We start from the raw sequence: 20,282 nt of genomic DNA, 5'->3' as shown, positions 1-20,282 counted from the left end.
ATAAAACTGTTCCAAAACCAAAATTCAACTAAAGTAAAAAAATGTTATGACACAACAGTGGAAGTCTATGACTCTGACACGCGGTAACTCCATCCCCAAATAATCCCGCACGCATCCAAGATACTTGCTAGACAACTGCTCATCATCCCCGAATGGATCACCACAGCTTTCAAAACATTTAAACGGGGCCAGTTACTGCATAAACAATATGAGACAATACAACATACAGAAACAGATACACAAACACAATCCTCCAACACCGTCACATCACCAATCATATGACTACACACTAAAGTGTGTAGCCCTGCCAGAATATCCATCACAACAGATATTCCACACCGCCAGTGGGGGACCGCAGCCGTTCCCACCTAAGCCCCGCTCATCTCCATCGAGCGAATAACCCATGTTCCTTAATGTGCACATCCCCCTTGTGACGGGAACCACAAGGGGCGAATCAAGGGCGTGAAGCCACTCCCGCAAGTGACTCTACTTAGCCGAGGGCACACCTCGTGAACCACAGACAATTCACAATCCAATCACAATACCAATGTAAACAATGCCAAAAACAAATTACGATATTACCAACATGCCAATCAACCAATTAACCATTTTATAACATTTATGCAATAAGTGAGTAGGGAAACCCTACCTGGAATGAAATCACCAATATCAATCACAAGCAGCGGATCAAAAGCATTCCTCTACGAAATCACCTCCTATAACCAAATAATCATACAATTACAATCTATAGCATCAACAATCCCAATAACTCCCAAATCAGCCAATTAGGGTTTAAACAATATTAATCAAATGACATAAAAACATGACCAAGATCTTACCCACAATATGACGATCTCAGCGGTATAAAGAACTCCAAAATCCGACAATTCAATCCCTAGGATTTGATAGCAATGAGAGAAAAGAAACTGACGTTGCTTTGTTTTCTTTTGTAAAAAGGTTTAGAATGAGGTAAAAATTACAAAGAACTGACGAATTCACTTTATATAACTTTTCACGCGTTGCTATGTAACTCGGCTGAAAACTCGTATAACCCGACATACTCGATCGAGTACTGCCTACTCGATCGAGTTACCCCTGCTCGATCAAGTACCCAGCAGGCAGAGCGCATTCCAGAATGCAAAACTAACTTACTCGACAAAGTAAGCCCTACTCGATAGAGTACGCAACAACTCATAAATCTGAGATATTACATATTCAAACATAACCAAGGTGGTAAGTTGTGTGGCGCGATCATCACGGGCCAACAAGAGTAAGGTTTACCAAATTTTTTGAAAGGGGCATATCCATCCGTACACAAGCCAAGTCGCACATTGCGGTGTTCCTCGGAAAATCAGGATAAATCTTATAAAAAACGCTTCCATTCCTCTCCATCACTCGGATGGCACATCTTTCCCGATGTACGAGGATTTTCTTTGTGTCATCTCATTTGTTCGATAATGTTTTTTGTTGCATACATTCTTGAAGTCTAGGAGCAAGAGGAAAATAAATTAATGGGTTTGGTGATATTGGTTTCTTACTCTTTTGACCCCTCTTTTTACCCTGCTTGCCTTTTTTCCCTTTAAAACAATATCTCCCTCACTTGTCTCATATCTACCCCTTTGACATTTATTTCACTTGTCATGCAAAGCATCCTCTTTCCAAAAGAGCATAAATCCTGTGGGACATACATCAATCTTTTAATGTGGAAGCTGAAGAACTTTGCCTATATTTTTGGTATTGTAGAAATTTGGGTCATGACGTTATTATCGGGGATAGCGACCTCAAGCAAAGACGCAATACCATCAACGACATTAATTAGCATATTAAACTCACATTTCAACGTTACTATCCTAGTGGTGGCTTGTAACAATGACATTTTGCTCCATTCATATAAAGGTTTTCGAAAGCCTTTAACATTTCAAAAAAGGATTTTGATTGTGGGTGTGATTTTTGTTCAATCATAGATTGATGGTTGCTATTATTAAAAGTAGTAAACTCCAAAGCATCAACTACCATATCTCTATATGGGTTCTCATTAAGTTTGATTTGAGGTTGTTCGGTAATTGTAGAATATGGTTCTCCATGACAAATCCAATTATAATAATTTGGACAAAAACCATTTGTATAAAGATGTCTTCTACCTCCATGTTATGTAAATATTTCAAGTTTTTGCATTTAGTAGAAGGACACCTAAGTTTATTTTCTACCAAATCATATTCATCTTGTTGTTTAGAAAACTCAATAAACTCAAGAACCCCCTTTACAAATCTACCGGTAGGACGTTTCCTCTTATCTACTCTATCTTTGTACATCCATTTGTGTTCCGATCTCTTTATTTTAATCTAAAAAATATTTCAAACACAATTTGTAATAATAACTCATACAACATTATACTACTTGTATTTAACAAGACTAACAATTTACTAAACTAATATCATACTAACATTACATTAATTTACCACCTTCAACGATATTAACATTATACAATACAAAATTATACTAACAATATACAAATTTGGTAAATTCAACAATACTAACATTAAACTAACTTTAATTATACAATACTAACACTATACTAATTTTTGTCAATTAAGTATACTAACATTATCAAAATCACCAATACATTGTCAATTACAACCATAATTCAATTAAAAATAAGAATTTCACAAAAATCCCAAATTCGTATTCACCCTAATTATCAATTTACACAAACCCTAAATAATTAACAATTAAAAACAATTAAAAATCAAGTGGTGTTAGTCCAGTGGTAGCCGGGTTAAACCTTGAAGCTTGCAGAAATGCAGGAGTTGAGAGGTCCCGGGTTCGACTACCAGTTGGGGCGATGATCACTTGGCCACTGCAGCCCCGAAGGGGGGTGGCTTACATGGTCCATGTGGTGGTGCGGGAATGCATGGGCCCGGGGAGGGGGGGGGGGGGGAGGGGCTCAACCCCTCGTCATCAAAAAAAAGTAAGCATCATATAAGTACACATAAACTTCATAATAACATCAAAAAAAACTAATTATAATCATAAATTAAACAAACAATACACAAATTAAATAATAAATTGAAATTTAATAAAATAACACACCTTCAAACAACAAAGGAAATAAAAAGAAAGGTGAGGAGCAAGTGGGACGGCGGTGGTTGTAAAAGCTGGCGGTGGCTATGGTCTACTGTTGTTGGTGGTAGTGTGGTGGTTGGTGGCGTCGTCGTGCCTTCCTCTTCTATTTTTTTTTTTTGTGTTTTGGTAAAGTAAGAAAGAGGAAAGAGGGAGTTAGATAGATTAATTCAGTTAAGAGGGCGGGCGACGGAATTTGGCTACAAAAGGATGACTGTCGCTATTTTGGCAACAAAAAATGGTCGCTAATATTAAATCCTCGTCGCTAATTGTGAATTCCAGTAGTCGCTATTTTGGCCACTAAACTCCGTCGCCCGATTTTTTTGTCGGTTGCAAAATTGGCGACTATACATCCCAGTCGTTTTAAATAGTCGTCCGTGAACGAAATTCTTGTAGTGAACCCAAATAATCTCGATGAAATAACCACAAAGAAATATGTATCAATCAACATCATTACCTGTCAATGCCAGAAGATCAATATCAACACAATGCATCATTATATCCAAACTCAATACAAATTCTCATCAGTTCTAATTATTAGTTAGTACCACCACTTTGTTAAGCCTCTTAGTAAGATATATGTACTCATTAATATAAAACGTAATAACAAATGTCAGCATCCACTATCATCAATTACTAAATACCCATCTGACCAAGTAATAGAAATAAGAATAGAAATTATAGAATTACTAGTATAAATAATATTACACCAGTGTAGTTAACCACATTTACCATCTAATGACAAATAATTGCACATATACATACAACCTCGAACAATAATATTAATATATAGAATCGGTAAAATCGTGTTAACTTAAGACCATGTTGAAAACGAAATCCTCAAACACTAAGAAACCCAACTGATAATAATAAGGTGGATGGTTGAACTAGAAAAAGGTACAGGATGCAGCAACAATTATCAATTGCGAACAAAAGAGGACCAAAAGCTTGAAGAATTATTAAATCTAGCGGGAAACGGATGATTGTCATAGGAATACCTCTTGATTGTGTATTATAAGTAAACAATATGAAAAGCAACAATAGTGGGGGGTTTACGAAGTAGGCGGCTCAATACAAAAGAGCATGGAAATTAGGAAAAAGGGCTATATATTATAGGATGGGAAAAAGTAACGGACTAAACTAACGAACCAAATTTTGACTTCTTTTGTCCTTTTTCTTAAAATTCTTTTATAAATGTCTTTTTTTTATATACTAGTTGTTGCCCCGCGCCCTATCGGGCGCGGTGCCCCAATTTGGTGAAACGGTTTTGTTTGAACGTTTGTATAGTTTTTTGTAGAAATGGTAATTAAGCAAAGCAGTGTCTTTTATAATAGAAGTTGAGCATATTGCACATACACAAGCAAAAGATTACATGTGCCTATTACATGTTGCATTCTACACAAACAAAAGCAATAGGTAGTTTGCTTTTGAACAGAACACCTTGCTTTGTAAGCATGGGTGTTCCCAAAATATTGTTCTTGTTATATATTACATAGATATGTTACATAGATACTATTTTACGTAGGTATTATTGCATACTGGCTTTGTTGCTAACATCATGCTGCCGAGTTTCCTGATGTTTGTGGCATTTTAACCGAGATAAGCTATGCAGTGGTTGAATTATCCTGGTCTTTCTGCTTGTCGGTATTCTTTTGAGATGGAGTGGCATTGGTAGATTCAGTGGTGAAGGTAGTTTCTGCAGAAATGCATTTTGGTTAAAAATCAGATTCCATAAACTGATAAAGTAAATAAATAAACTAATTTAATTTCATCATTCGTTTACCGTCCTAGAACATTGCTCGGTGAAAATCAATACCACTATCTTCAAGAAAAGAATCAATAAACAATTCAATTTTTCTTAATAAACCAAAATCTAAATTTGCCTTGTAAAACATTCAAATTTTAATTAATATCTACTTGTGTAACAAAACCTTATCTATTAACCAGTAGGAGATAGTTATCACATTCTTTCAGGTCAAATGTGCTGCATCATCTAACAGTTATCACATATGCAGCTAAGCATTCGACTAAAAGATGTAACTCCGATGCTATTGTCTGGATCAATAATTTACGTTATGAGTTTAGATCGATCATATATAAAAAAGATGCAGTTTAACGCTTTCAGGATGCTAAGTAAATACCTTAATTAGAAGCGGATTATCGACGGAACGACGTGACATATGCAAGATAAGGGCCTCTAATCATCCTTGGAACTGAGAAAATTAATGCAAACAATACCTGCCATATAATGAAAACCACAACATTTTCAGTTAGATTTTTTCATCAATATTAAAAGTTGTTATAGTATTATTCCTCGTATAAATGAAAACAACTATTGCTCAAAAGAGTCTCACTGGTGTTGTCACAATATATAATACTCAGGAATAGCTCGTACAAATATACTCCTCGCAAAGAATTTCAATACTAACTCATGACTTCCTCACTCGAAAAAGAAACCTTCAGCTGAACTATTCACCAATTGATCATTAACAGCAACTTACAAGCTCATTCACCAAAGAAACAATCACTACCAGCACTTCCCAAACCAAGACCTACTTACTATATTACTCCCTCCGCACAAAAGAGTTCTTCTCATTTTTCTAATATATGTGAGGAATATTTTATTGAAATGAGAAGAACATAGGTGTGTGGTGGGAGTTTAAGTTAATAATATACCATCATAATTTATGATATATTTTTTGACCAAGTAATAATCTTACATAAATATATTCTAATAATATAATTAATTGGTAATATACCATATCGAATAAAAGTAAAATGGTTACAGTGAGGTTGATGAAGGAGAGGGTTAGCAGCAGCAAGCACAAATGTTCTTGAGTTAAGAACAGGTGTTATTCCTGCTTTAGCCATGGAGATTGTTTGTTTTTCCATAGCTTCATGAATAGAAACCCTGGACCACCTGACTGGCAGCTTAGCATTTAAAGGCAAGTTTTAAAAGGAACATTATCAAATCCATGTCAAAGTTCTCTCTTTGACAAACCTGTCTTTGGTTTTCACCTTGTCAAACTCATCGATGGAGAAAACAACACCATCTGCCAGGACCATTGCACCTCATTCGAGATAAAACTCACGCTGCAGAAGCATAATCAGTTCATATCAGGGAAACCGTAAATCAGAAGATGTTATTTCAAATACTTCAGCACAGTTTTTATCAAAGATACATATTTTGACTATTGAAACTTATTGTGCCACTGTCTCTCTAATCACCAGCAGCAGAAGAACCTTTACCCGAAGTGTACACGGCGACAAGAGCGGTTGTCTCAGCAAATTTTAGAAACTTGATTTACAAAAATGGAAGCATATCATCACTGCTGCAGGAATAGAATGGATGACCCATAAGGAGTATAAAAAGATGACAGAAATTAACCTGTGACTTGGCAGTAGAAGGCTCGCCCAAAAGCAGGACGTTGATATAAACTCTTAATCTTACACCATCGGGTAAAGTCTGCAACCATATAAAAGCAGGTATGACACCAAGGCAGTTAGTGCTACGAAATGAACTACATTGCAGCAATAGCAAAATATTGTCCTATGAGATTGTAATATCAAAGTTGTATGACAGTTAGTGCTGTAAATGCTATTCTTAGTTTCAGACTTATGGACTGGCTCTTCCTCCGTCTAAATCCTGACTTTAGGGCTGGTTGTGTCCTATAAACTAAATCTTATATTCCCTCCGTCTCAATTATTTGTTTACTTTTTAATTCTTTTTAAGGAGTACCTAAATCAAAGTTAAACAAATAATCAATGAACCCCCCCCCCCCCCCTAATTTTTAAACATATAATCATAAAATAAATTTGTGAAGGTTTCCAAGATAAACGTAACTGCATTTATCACATTAGGAGCAAAACTTAAGCAACAATCGAGATCAAGCGGCTGATTCAGGACCATGAAACAATATTCAATATCAGGGACCATGGACTATGGCCAGTCTTACGAGTTCAGCACAACAGAAAGAATGATGAACTATTTCATCATGCTCTCACTTCATGAGCCTAAACAATCGACAATAGAGAGAGTAACTCACACAGTTTATAAATCAATTCTCTCATCTTTTGTTAGTGCGATATGATATACTCGCATTAGACAACCAAATGTCGACGCAGCAGGTATGTGTTGTGGATTTGGCAACAACCTTTACATGAAATCCGAAATCCGAAAAAATAAAACAATAGAAAAAGAAAGAACCTTTGAAGACTATCAGTAACTTGGCTAAATCTACCATCACAATTAAATATAAGAGTGGTAGAGCATATTCATCTTAATCGTCAATATGAGACGGTATTGGACTAAGCCCAGTACAATAATAATAATCCAACTCCTAATAGTATATACTCGCTTATTTTCGGTTCTTTGTTTGATTAACATAATGGAGGTGGAGGGATATGGAAGGGAGGGAAAGTGAATCCCTCTATAGCCCTCCTCAAAGCCAAATTACTTCCCCTCCAACAAAGGAAAAATTTGGAGGGAAAATGACCTCATCCCTTCTCCCTCCCTTTCCCTTCCGTCCTTACCTCACCCCTCCCTTTCCCTCCTTTTTTGGTATCCAAACAAGGCCTTAGTGAATTGCATGGGCTCGAAATCAACTTCACATTTGGTTCCTATATATTATTAAGGACAACATATAAAGAGGCACCTGTACAAATTTTTCAGGATAGTCACTTTTTGGTTCACTATCAAGAAAGATTGTAATGGAGTAAATAAGCTAACCATTGGAGCAAAGTAAGAAGGCATTCTAACTTGGATCAATTGTATTTTGCATAAGACTAAATTTAATTGTTGGTCAAATTCCGACTGATATCCCAGAAGTAATGTTCTCTCTAGCTAGCGTCACATGACCCAACATTATAAAGACCTAAAATTGGTTTCCATCACCATAATCCGCTAATATTAAGATTAATAGTAAAGAAACAACTCTAAAGGTGAAAATAAAACTATTCTAGAGTATACACGAAGAAGGTTCAAGCAGTGCGGTGACTTCCCATATTGGATGATGTTAATAAAACCGTATTGACAGTTGAATATAAAAAAAATAGAAAGAGAAATGGATCCACCTATGAATGTCAAACTCAGGATGTCTAAGATGGCCACCCCTTCCAAATCCCCACATGTACAACTTTCCACCAGTGGTAACTGCCACTATGAAACTTAGAAGCAGCAATTAACGTGATATATTAACCCTGAAGTGCACCAAGTTTACAAGGCAACTTTTGAATATAAGCATTTCCAGATCCAAGTTGATAATTGGTACCACTCTCCAGCTATAAATCTCAATGGTCACTATATAAGAGCATGTACAATAGGGAGGAGGTTCTCATCCACTTATTTTTATTTTTCCCTTCTATTTTTTTTTACACCTCATTTGCTTTTTACCAACCCCACTTTCCAATATCTACATCCTCTTCCTCTATTCTTCTCCTATATTTTTCTACAATAGAGAGGAAGTCTTCCTCCTCCTCTTGGATGAACCATTACACATAAATCTTCAATATTAAGAAAAAAAATTTAAAAATTGGATTTATTGATTGGTTGAATGGCACAAGGGCCAATGCACACTTTCCTCTAAAATTAGAGGAATTACTCTTCAACCTCTTGATAAGAGAATGTTCCATTTTATTCCACAATAGAGAGGACCTCCTCTTAGAAGAAAGAGAGTGCTAAGAGGAGGGTGCATCCTCTCTATTGTACATGCTCTAAGCAACGTCAAATATTTCAGTGAACCATAAAAGACAATTCTCCCTGCAAATAGGGAAATGGAAACTCTCACTACAATGACCACAGATTAATCCGATTAGGATTCTTATTTAGGAAATAACATATTCAGTTTTTATACTATATATATACATCTATGATCTATGATTATATATCTCATTATCTCATGAACTAAACCTAATTATTATTTTTATTCTCTACAATTTTATTATACGATAAAAAAAATCAATCAAGATGAATTCATGGTTAGACAAATTTCCAACGGATGTTCAAGTTGAAATCCTCAAGGGATTACCCTTAAAAACTCTACTACAATTGATGAGTACGTGTAAATCGATTTACGCAATTATAAGCAGTCCTTCCCTTATGTTAGCATCGTTGATGTATGACACGGGCTACCATATTTACTCCTACCACAAGGGTGGACTCCAAAGTTTTTTTTGTCGTATCGCGACACCGGTAAACAATGGATGGTCTTCACCAAATCAAGTCACCCAAATTGCTGGATCCCTAGGTTACAAAAATGGATGGTCTTGTAGCAAACACTCGTACATACTATATACACAAATAAAAGAGACTCATGCACCTCGTGCTCTATTGCAATCAATTGCCTGCACTCGTGGGACTTTTTTCTACATGAGCACACCTCTTTACCACATACTAACAAACATAATTTACATAAATGAATTATGTACCTAAACATAGTTTGGATATTTAAAGAGCACATGCTTTACTGAAGAACACTTACAACAACAAGATGGCCAAAATGAAGAGCTCTCTGTAAGCTACTCCAATTTGATTCTCCATTCTTAAAAAAGCGGCCATAATGAGCTACAGGACCATAATGAGCATCAAATTTATTTATTGCTTCAAACCAAGGACAAAACCAATATTAAGCAAGGGAGCATATAAACCAAGAAGATAGAGCATCTATGATCTTAGCTCACTAATTTCTAGTTCAACCCAGATGAGACACCTAAATATTGTGATATTGGTCAAATAGTTAGTAGAAAATCAAAGAAACAAATGATTTTGATAAAGCAGTGATCGTGTTCCAACTAATCGTAATGAGAGATTACCCTAACATATATCCAACGCTGTGAACTAACTATAAAGTTCTTGAATACCAGCTTTGACAAGCTATCTTTCCGGGCTTTTATTATATTCCTTTACCATTAACTTGCTCGTGTATAGTGTTCTAGCGCTAACACCGAGAGCAGGGCTATATTAGAGTCCAAAAGTAAACATTGATTAATTTAGGACAATAAAACATAAGAATAAACAAGGGGGAGTGAACTGGCATTAAAACAAAGCTCTAAAGACTATAATAACAAATGTAACATTAGGATCTGTTAGTAAAGATCTTATAGTTAAATGCTGGTGTGTAGTTTAACGCATTTGTTTACCTAGATTCTAACTTCATGCATACCATATCAGACTGGTAGCCCCTCTCCACACTTTTAGAGTTGAAGATCGGATGAGGCCGATTAGAGCTGTAAAGAAAGCCATGGCCACTGTCAAGAATCAAAGATGCTGCCACTTTACAGTGTCTTCGATGGATGGCTGGGAGAGCTTTTCTGCAACAAGTTACAGTAAACATGCTGAAATAGGAGAATCAAATTAGAAATATGGTGCATCAGATAATGATACATCGACTACCATACCATTAAGAAATACTCTCTTCGATCATTTCATTTATATTGTCCTCATTTCACATTAGCAATCAACCGTCATCAACAGCTACTGCTTTCCAACAAAGAATATATATTATGATATGAATACTAACTCCTATCACTGAGATTTGATGTGTCCTATTTGTCATTGGGGTACTCTTCCTCTTACTGAATCTGGTCTTTTGTGTATATATTAATTTACCTGTTTAACTTGCATAAATTGTTATGCTTAACATAGGTTTATCGCATATCAATTTGTCACGTTTAACTCTTTAACTGACATAAATTGCCCTGCCTAGCTTTGGGGGCCATGAGTTGTAACTCGCATGTACATGTAAAGGTAATGCTTATCTGTTATGGTACTATACAATAGCTACCAAATTTCATAATTAAATAAACAAACCTTGTCAAAAGAGTAAGAAATACAATCACGGGTACCCCCATTCAGGAAAATATAATGTCTTTTTTTTATCAAAGCAGATGCACGTAAGAAATTCAATATGAACAGCAAAAGGAACAATACTATTATACTGAATGTTTTAAGCTAGGTCGTTCTTAATTTTTTAGTACCTATAACCATCTTGCTAACAAGACCTTCATGAATGTGGCAGCCCGGACTCCATCCAAATTTGAAGTACCCAATTGTTGCCTGGCTGATGCTTAGGCCACCTTACCATGCATCAAACCTATAAACCTACACACGAATAAATATCGGCAATCAACACATTAGTACCACTGCTTTGATTCAAATTTTTTTATTCTATACCAATATTAGCAAAGTACTCAAATGTTGGATGAAAAGACGGTAGAAGGGATGTTGCACCTTTTCAGGAAATTTCTCTCTATTCATGGATGCTTCAAAACAGTCGCCAAAATCAATGTGCAATATCTTCCCACTAAAAAAATGTGGCCGATTAGACTAAGTCAAAATTAAAAATATGGGTTCAAATAAGCTATACCGAAAATTAAATACCTGTAACGATGTAGCATTAGATTACTTGGGTGCCGATCGCCTAAGCCAAGCAGGTACCCCACCTGAAGAACATTCAACTCAAATATTAGCATCCTGGTAAACAACTCAGTACGGAAAAGGCCATTGCAGCCTATAAGATCTTGAACAAACACAAGAGGACACTTGGGAGTTGGGACTTTTACTCGAAGGTAGCAAAAAGAGCAACTTGGCATAACATTTCATCACCACATCCAGAGGACGTAAAACAAAGTGAACAACAATTGATATAGGTTTCCCAGAATAAACACCAAAAGGTGTCCAGCTTTAAATCTTCCCTAGCAAAGATTAAACAAGTATGAAAAGATTAGTCAATGAAGTAACAGAAAACAAAACATACCATGCTCATCACCGCTAAACTTCATGTATAATTTGTTCGTCTGTATAACCAGATTTCCGATGTGCGACTTTTTAACCATAGGACCTGTTGAACAATAAGATGGCATTTTTTCCCCTATATGGAGTACCTAACATATCAAATCTTCAACTCAATCATTTGTTTACCTTTGATTGAAACAAAACGTTCCTCTGGGAAAAAGAAAAAGAAAAAAGGTAAACAAATAATTTGACCGGGGGAGTATATATGCTTCAAATGGTTAAGAAGAGGACCTCAGGAGGAAGACGGGGTAATAACCTGCTGCTCTTCTAAAAGTCTTAGAACATTCTCTTCCGCCTTCTTGTGCTCAACTGATGCCATTTCTTTCTGAAGCTCCAAGATTTTCCAATGTGGTTCTCTTCTTCACTCACGAAACATGGACATAATTAGTGCACGAGTCAGATAAGCACATTTCGATCAGGAGAATGAGCTACTAACACAGTTACAGAAACATAGATATTGATTTTAAGGCGGGGTAATAATCTGCTACTCTTCAAAAAGTCTTAGAACATTCTCTTCCGCTTTCTTGTGCTCAAGTGATGCCATTTCATTCTGAACACGAAGAGACAACATCATCACAAATTCACTGTAAACAATGAAAATAATGTATAAACTGCCTCTGTTCAGCAAATCAGCATATCCGCCGAAGTCTAATGCTTTCATTTTCAAAGTTTTCTTCACGTAATACTCCAACGTATCATATTCACTATTAGTATTAATGTTACGGATCCACATGTTATGTCACTTTAATACTCCAACGTATCATATTCATTATAGATTCGAGAGTGAATTGACAATTCAAACAAGGCATATTATGAATCTAGTACCCTGGTTCCACTGTCCCTCCACCTGATTTCACTTTCACTCTTCATGCCACTTGACATTCATACCCTTCTCACTTGTTCCTTTCTTAAAACATACTACGTCATTTGGAAATGTGGTGTTCAAACAAATGGAGCGAGTTTTATTTTTGGTGAACTAAAAGGGTGAAATAGCCTTGCAGCATGAGGCAAAGTCTAAGACTGTAGGGGGAAGAGAGTATGAAGCAAAATGAAATATAATACCAAATATAACACTTTAAGACACAAACCTTTTCCATAGAAGTATGCGGTCCAATAATACCTTGAATTTTTATATCCTTCGAACAATATATCTCTAGTGTGCCACTGGAATAACAAAGAAATTTAATGTCAGCCATAACAAGCATTAATATATAGAATTAATATATAGAAAATAGAAGCGGGAAGAATAGTAAAGCACACTAAGTTACCACACAATTTTGTAGGCATTGGTAAAACTTAGCAAGCAATGCAACATAATAATTATTAACAAATCAAACATGAGTATAAATCTATCTAATGAAGACCAAGTGAATATCCACAGAGACATTTATATGCAAGCAGTACAGCAGCATCAAGAATTTGTGCTTTACATAACATTTAATTTTATGGATAATGTTCAGGGAAATCAATTTGAACCCATAATAAAAGCACAAGAAAAACCCTGAATTTGAAAAGTAATAATAAGGGCTACTCTTTAGAGCCCCAAATTATTGCATTCGTTGGAAATGAACTACCCTCATCCCCCAAATTGCTAGCTTACGGTCTCACACTCAACACCAAAATCAACACAATGAGCTGACTATTCAAGGATTAAACTACCGAAACAAATGGAAACCAAGTAAAAACAATGAAGCCTAGCAGTCTAGCATGCAATGTAGCTATTGTTTCATTCCAGCAAACAATTTTTTAACTTTACAATATTCCAAGCCACACTAATGTTCCATATCTTAATCATATAAACAAAATAAAACAGCATACATATTAACACAGATGTGATATGTATTTTTTTTTTAAAAAAAAAATCAAATACCCATACCTCTACAACGCCAGGCCTGCGTCTCACCTACTTCGTCTTAGCAATTTCCATTTTCCTTTGCAGCTGAAAGTAAGAAACACAAAAGGCGATTCAATGAGAGTTTAAATTTCGAAGTATACCTACATAAAGCTGTGCGCATCCCATCGGCTTTAGGAGCGTCAGAATCAGAAGACTACAACATGCAAACTCAGGATTCAACCGGTACATAACCCAGAAATTTAGTGATAATAGCTCCCCAACATGCAAATCCACATACTGAAATTATCATAATATTTATAAAAATCAACATTAATTCAACAATAATTTGTTATGGAAGTTTTTGCTTGTAATTCGATTCGATGTTCAATTGATTTCTGTTTTATCAAAGCCTGGGTTAATTATCCAAATATTTTCAAAAATTAACAAAAACTCAACAACTAAACAGTCAAAACAAGCAAACAAAATGATCTGAACTTCGATCAAATACCAATTGAACACCGAATTACCTAACTAAAACAACAATTAAGAGCAAACCTAAATTAAATACTTCGATTAAGAAAATAGAAAATAGAAAACAAATTGAAAAATAAGACGACGACAACAACGGAACAGCCAACCGGCTACTGTTCCACCAAAAAGCAAACTTAAAAAGGAAAAGTTGAAGGAACCCACCATAAAAGAGGATGAAGACGCAGCAAATAATAAAAACACAAAAATAACCCAGAATTTGAAAATGGAATAATAAAGGCCACTCTTTAGAGCCCAAAATTACTGCATGCAATCGATTTAAACCTTAAAAAAAACCCAAATTAATGCATGTCATCTATTTAAACCCACTAAATCCTAACTTATTTAATTTAATTAATAATGAATATCAGATACGAAGAATAAAATCGCACAAATCAACAAAAATTACCTGGTACTTGTTCCAATCAGCCGGCTAAAATCTTGTTCGCCATCGTCGAAAGGAAAAAGATGGAGAAGAAGAGAGAGATATATATAGGGAAGTAAGAAATAAATGGCGAGTGATTTGCAAAAGTGGATTAATGGGGATTAGATTGCATCTGTAGAAAGAAGTTCGCATGTGAGAGAGAGAGATGGACACACAGGGTAGAAGAAAGAATGGGGAAGCAGCGAGAAATCAAGAAAAGAATAAGAATGAAAAGGAAGGGTAAAATAGTCAGAAAAGCAAAATGTTACTGTTCTGGGAACAGTAGTCATACTTTGGGTTTTTAAAAGAGTATGGAAAAATAATTTGATATAAAAATTGAAATAGGAAGGGGAAATTATGAAACTTATAAGAAATGGAAGACATCGGGATATTACAATATTCCCCCCTTAAAAAAAACTTCGTCCTCGAAGTTCAAATTTAAAATAAAACATAAATTTCAAAATGTGAGCGGTATTTAAATCCACCCAACATAAAAACAAACTTCGTCCTCGAACTTAAAAAGTCATATAAGTTTATCTCACACTAATTGAAGAAGGGTTTTAAAAGTGAAATCGGAGGTGTCAGGAAGTGACGATCTTAACACTTAACCAAGAAAGAATCCGCTCTGATACCAATTGGAACATCCCTATTTTTTGGATAAATTAAAATTAACTTATACATATAAAAGTCACCGAAATACAGAGATATTATAATTAATATACAAGGTCTCTTATTACAAATCTCTTTTACACAATAAGATATAGAATAAAACAAAACTATTACAAAGCTTTCAATAAAATCTTGTCTTGAAATAATCCTTTTGAACGGCAGCGAAACCTACCTGAAAATAAAACCAGAAGACAGAAAAGACCTATCCCTATGACGGGTTGCCCAAAAAGGGAGAAACACGTCTGCCAGGGAGTTGAGTAACATATAATACCTCAATATAGGGAGCTTAATTTTTGTCATGACGTGGAAACAAGCTCACGTAAAAATAAAAATAATAACAGAGTATAATAAAAACACTCCCCGCTAACTAATCTCAAGCTCAAACCAATTTCACAATATACCTTTAATACAACTCTTATTTCTTTCTTTCATAATTAACCAAGTCCCAGCGCATTACTCTGTCTTAATAATTACTCCGTCTCTTAATATAATACTCCAAATTAACCAGATGTAGTATTCTCATCGTCGACCCTAAGCCTAGAACAAGTGGTGAGTGAACTGGCGGATAAACCATAAAACAATATATCCATCTCAATATTGACATTAATCTCATAACATGTAACAAAATAACCTTGGTCACTCTGGACCATACAAGATAACTTGACACATAGACCCCATAACTCAATTACCAGAACTATACCCATATCAATATCAATGTCATATTGTCAAATGTCCGTTTTAAACAACTGCTCAAAACTTAGAGCACAAGAGTCTAAGCTAATCATATACGAATCTTGGACAAAGAAAACAACAATAAAAACACAATACCAAACCATTAATTATACACTTAACCTGGACAATCTCGATCAAATAGCCACAGGGAAATATGTATCAATCAACATCATTACCTGGCATAGTGTAATACTCCACGGAACCGAAGATGTTATTCGGGTGGGGTACCCCCATGAAAAGGTCCATTGATAGGCTTAAAATCTTACTAGTGCTTAAAGGGATTGAAAGTACTACTCATATATTTCTTTTCTGGTTATCCATGTGAAAGATCTCCACAGTTAAGCGTCCTTGGCTGAGAGTAGTCTTAAGATGGCTGACCTCCTAGGAAGGTTCATGGGATGTGCATATGTGAGGACAAAATGCACTAGAAAGGACCCGTGTTGATCTGTGGGCCATGTACACAGCCTGGCAAGCTACCGTGAATGACCGCTCTCGACCCTAGGTTTGGGCCGGGGTGTTACAAGTAGTATCAGAGCAACCCTGCGACCGTGTGGTGAGCTTGTGGTCTGGAGTACCCGGGTCACCAACCTAGCGGGGGAGGATTTTGGGTTTGGCTCGACTGCGGTCAAATGCTGCCAGGCGCAATGAGGACGTTGTGTTCTTCAAATAGAGGTGCGTAATACTCCACTGAACCGAAGATGTTATTCGGGTGGGGTACCCCCATGAAGAGGTCCATTGATAGGCTTAAAATCTTACTAGTTCTTAAAGTGATTGAAAGTACTACTCATATCAATAAAGTGCTCTTTCTTTTCTTGTTATCCATGTGAAAGATCTCCACAGTTAAGCGTGCTTGGCTGAGAGTAGTCATAGGATGGCTAACCTCCTCGGAAGCTTCCCGGGATGCGCATGAGCGAGGACATAATCCACAAGAAAGGACCCGTGTTGATCTGTAGGCTATGTACACAGCCTGGCAAGCTACCGTGAGTGACCGCTCCCGGCCCTAGGTTTGGCCGGGGTATTATACAAAGCAAGAAGATCAATATCAACGCAATGCATCATTATTTCCAACCTCAATATGAATTCTTATCACTTCTAATTACGATTTAGTACAACCACTTTGTTAAGCCTCTTAGTAAGATATACGTACTCATTAATATAAACCGTAATAACGAATGTCACCATACCACTGTGATCAATTACTAAATACCCATATCACCAAGTAATAAAAATAATAGTAGAAATTATGGAATTAAAAGTACAAATATTATTATACCACTGCAGTTAACTACTTTTACCATCTAATGACAAATACTTGCTCATATACATACAACCCCAAATAATAAAATTAATAACTAGATCAGTAGAATCGTGTTATCTTAAGAACATGTCGAAAACGAAATCCTTAAACACTAAAATACCTAACTAATAATAATAAGGTGGATGGTTGATGCGTGCTTATTTTGTACTAATTTTCCCCTTCTTCCCAATGCATTTTGCCCCTAATTTAGACGATTTTGACCTTTTTCGCTTGCATTTTATACCCTTAGTCCCGTTCTATGAGTCTCCGTCTCGCCTTGCAGGATTTGAGCCCAAGAGGACTAAGGAAGCAAGCAAAGCGCCTCACGAAGCTAGCATGGGGAAAAAGGATGGAAGAAAGCAGAGAAGGACTCCCGTCCGGTCTGCCGGTGGCCGGTCCACCAGCTAAGAGTCCCCCTAGGTGATTTTTAAAGCAAAGACTCAGTTTGTTCTGGGCCGGTCCGTGGCCGGCGGCCGGTCAACCGGCTCAGAACCACTGCTACTCACGGAAAAACCAAATTTTGAAGAAGAATTTCCAGTGGGGTCTTAGCCGGTCCACCACTGGCCCAGACTCCCATCTCCGCATTTCTTGCCTTCCCTTCTTTGTTTGACCTAATTACTAAGACACTATAAATAGACCTTCAAGACTTGTATTTGACAAAATACCCTAGATCTGAAGACACTCTAATTTTATGCAAGTTTCCTTAATCCAAGTTTTAATCGTTTCCTAATTAAACCTTAATTACTTAGCAATTTGGCCTAGATCTAGTTTAGTTGGATAGTTTACATTTGGGTATTTGACTTGTAATAGAAGATTGTCGAAGAAATTCTTCCAATTATTAATCAAAGACTAAATCTTTTCTCTTTGTTGGTACAATTTCCCCACTTTTTAGTTTAAATCTTCAATTGTTTACATTTCCATTTTCTTTTTAGTTGTTATTTCATTTAATACCATGTCTATTACCATGTTTACTTGTTTTTCTCCAATTATTTACATTTGTCCTTCAACCATGTGTGAGCAGTGACCCCCTAGGGTTTAGAGGGAACCTATGTGAGGATTAAGTCTATGAATATGGGTTGTTAATGTTTGGTTATTGGGTAAATTGTTTGGTCTTTGTAAACATACGTAGAAAGTATTTGTTGAAATGTGTGTATGAAAGTTCATGCCTTTCTCCAATTTATGCTAAGTATCTCGATAATTGAAAGTTTACATAGATATTTGATAGTATGTTTATGATGAACTGGGTGCATTGTGATGATTTTGTGTCCATCTTTAGGAGAGTCTAAGAAATTAGTTCTTCTAAGCCAATAATTACCGAAGACCCATTAATACCCATACTTAGCTTGACTTGCTTAGGGGAACCCAAAGACTCTAGTTTTTATCAATTGTTTACATTCAATTAACTTAGTCTACTTCTTTTAATTGCTCTAGTTTTAGTTTAATTAATTTCACCAATTTCCTTGCTTTTCGACTAAACTTAGATTTAAACATATTAAGTACAACTCCACTTCATCCTCGTGGTTCGATCCCGATAAATACTACTTTTATTGGGTTTTATAAATTGTGTTTGATACCGAAAACGATGACTAAACTTCGGTCATCAAAATGGCGCCGTTGCCGGGGATGACGTTTGATTGTACTTAGTTAGTTAAGAATCTTAGCTTTAGTCTTGGTGTCTTTTGTTTGCTTATTTGAGTAGTGCTTTGTTTGTTGTAGAGTGATTGTCTTATTGCTTATCCCTAGTGCTTAAAAACACTAGGAGACTAACGATTTGTTGAAGTGTATCCTTAGAGGAAACGGGAATCCTTTGTTTAGTGACCCAGAACCGGAAAGGCTTTTTCGAGCTTTATGGAGTAGGACATTATCAAGGGTTCGGATTAACTCTCAAACTTCCACAAACAGAGCAACCACAACCACTCAAACGCACCTAGAAACCACAATTCAAGAGCAAACAACCGTCACCATTGATCCATTCATGGAAAATCCTTTCCACAATCTCCAAATCCCAAACACACCACCTCAAACACCACCTAATACACCTCCTAGTCAACCACAAATGGCGGCCTTATGAGACCATAACCGCCCGAACCACAATGACACTTTCGCTCCAATCAATTTCGACACCTTAGCCCCAAACAACTTTGAGATCTATCCCCCCCAAGTTGGTCTAATCGAGTAGGATAGCTTTGGTGGGCACATTGATGAGGATGCACATGCCCACCTTAGAAAGTTCAAGAGCAAGGTCGCAATAATGAAGCGCAATGGAGTGTCCGAAGATACTTTGAGATTGATGTTGTTTCCGTTCTCTCTAAGGGACAAAGCGAATCATTGGCTAAACGTTCATGCACCCAACACATTCACCATATGGGACGCCTTAGCCAAAGCCTTTCTAGCTAAATACTACCCATCCTCTAAGACCGTTATGCTCCGGAATGAGTTAACAACTTTTAAAGAAGAAGATGGAGAGTCTCTAGGGGAAGCTTGGGATAGATTTCAAGACCTCGTTGGACGTTGTCCACATCATGGGATTCAGGCTTGGTACATCACCCAAACATTCTGCTAAAAATTGCTACCAAGGACAAAAGATATGGTGAATGCCTCCGGGGGGGGAGATTTGATCATCTAGGGGATGAAGAGGGTTCGACCCTTATTAAAAAGATGGTTGACTAGGAGTCCAACTACAGGTCAAGAGGCAACATGTTGAGAAGGAGTAGCCGTTATCCGTAAGAGAACACTTCTAGCTCAAATGCCGAAACCAATGCTAAACGCGATCTTCTCACAAAGAAACTTGAGCAAATGCAAAGGAATCAAGTGCACCAAGCTAGTGCCTCCCATGGTCCACCCATGTAAGAGGTCATTCCTAACTCTTCTTGTGAATTGTGTGGGG

The 20,282-nt window shown here is 36.5% G+C and overlaps 1 long non-coding RNA gene and 1 other non-coding gene across 7 annotated transcripts; both read right to left on the bottom strand.

The window, feature by feature from the left end:
* Positions 1–4,423: 4,423 nt before the first annotated feature.
* Positions 4,424–15,007, bottom strand: LOC141623806 (uncharacterized). 6 transcript variants are annotated; one of them, XR_012533646.1, is made up of 14 exons: positions 14,683–15,007; positions 13,788–13,850; positions 13,000–13,075; positions 12,168–12,461; positions 11,874–11,957; positions 11,498–11,559; positions 11,348–11,420; positions 11,095–11,218; positions 10,258–10,428; positions 9,600–9,682; positions 6,509–6,586; positions 6,139–6,213; positions 5,262–5,358; positions 4,424–4,816 (listed from the first exon to the last, which is right to left on the bottom strand). It is a non-coding gene; the product is annotated as an uncharacterized LOC141623806 (long non-coding RNA). The 6 variants fall into 6 exon arrangements; XR_012533644.1 differs by having other exon boundaries at positions 6,122–6,213; positions 12,168–13,075; XR_012533643.1 differs by having other exon boundaries at positions 12,168–13,075.
* A 4,810-nt stretch (positions 15,008–19,817) lies between these two features.
* On the bottom strand, positions 19,818–19,924 carry LOC141625100 (small nucleolar RNA R71). Its single transcript, XR_012534897.1, has one exon. It is a non-coding gene; the product is annotated as a small nucleolar RNA R71 (small nucleolar RNA).
* Between the last annotated feature and the right edge of the window lie 358 nt (positions 19,925–20,282).

The sequence above is a fragment of the Silene latifolia genome, chromosome X (genome assembly GCF_048544455.1).
Source record: "Silene latifolia isolate original U9 population chromosome X, ASM4854445v1, whole genome shotgun sequence".
Taxonomy (NCBI): domain Eukaryota; kingdom Viridiplantae; phylum Streptophyta; class Magnoliopsida; order Caryophyllales; family Caryophyllaceae; genus Silene; species Silene latifolia.
Note: the sequence above shows the minus strand (reverse complement) of the source record. Positions and strands in the feature narration are given on the sequence as shown.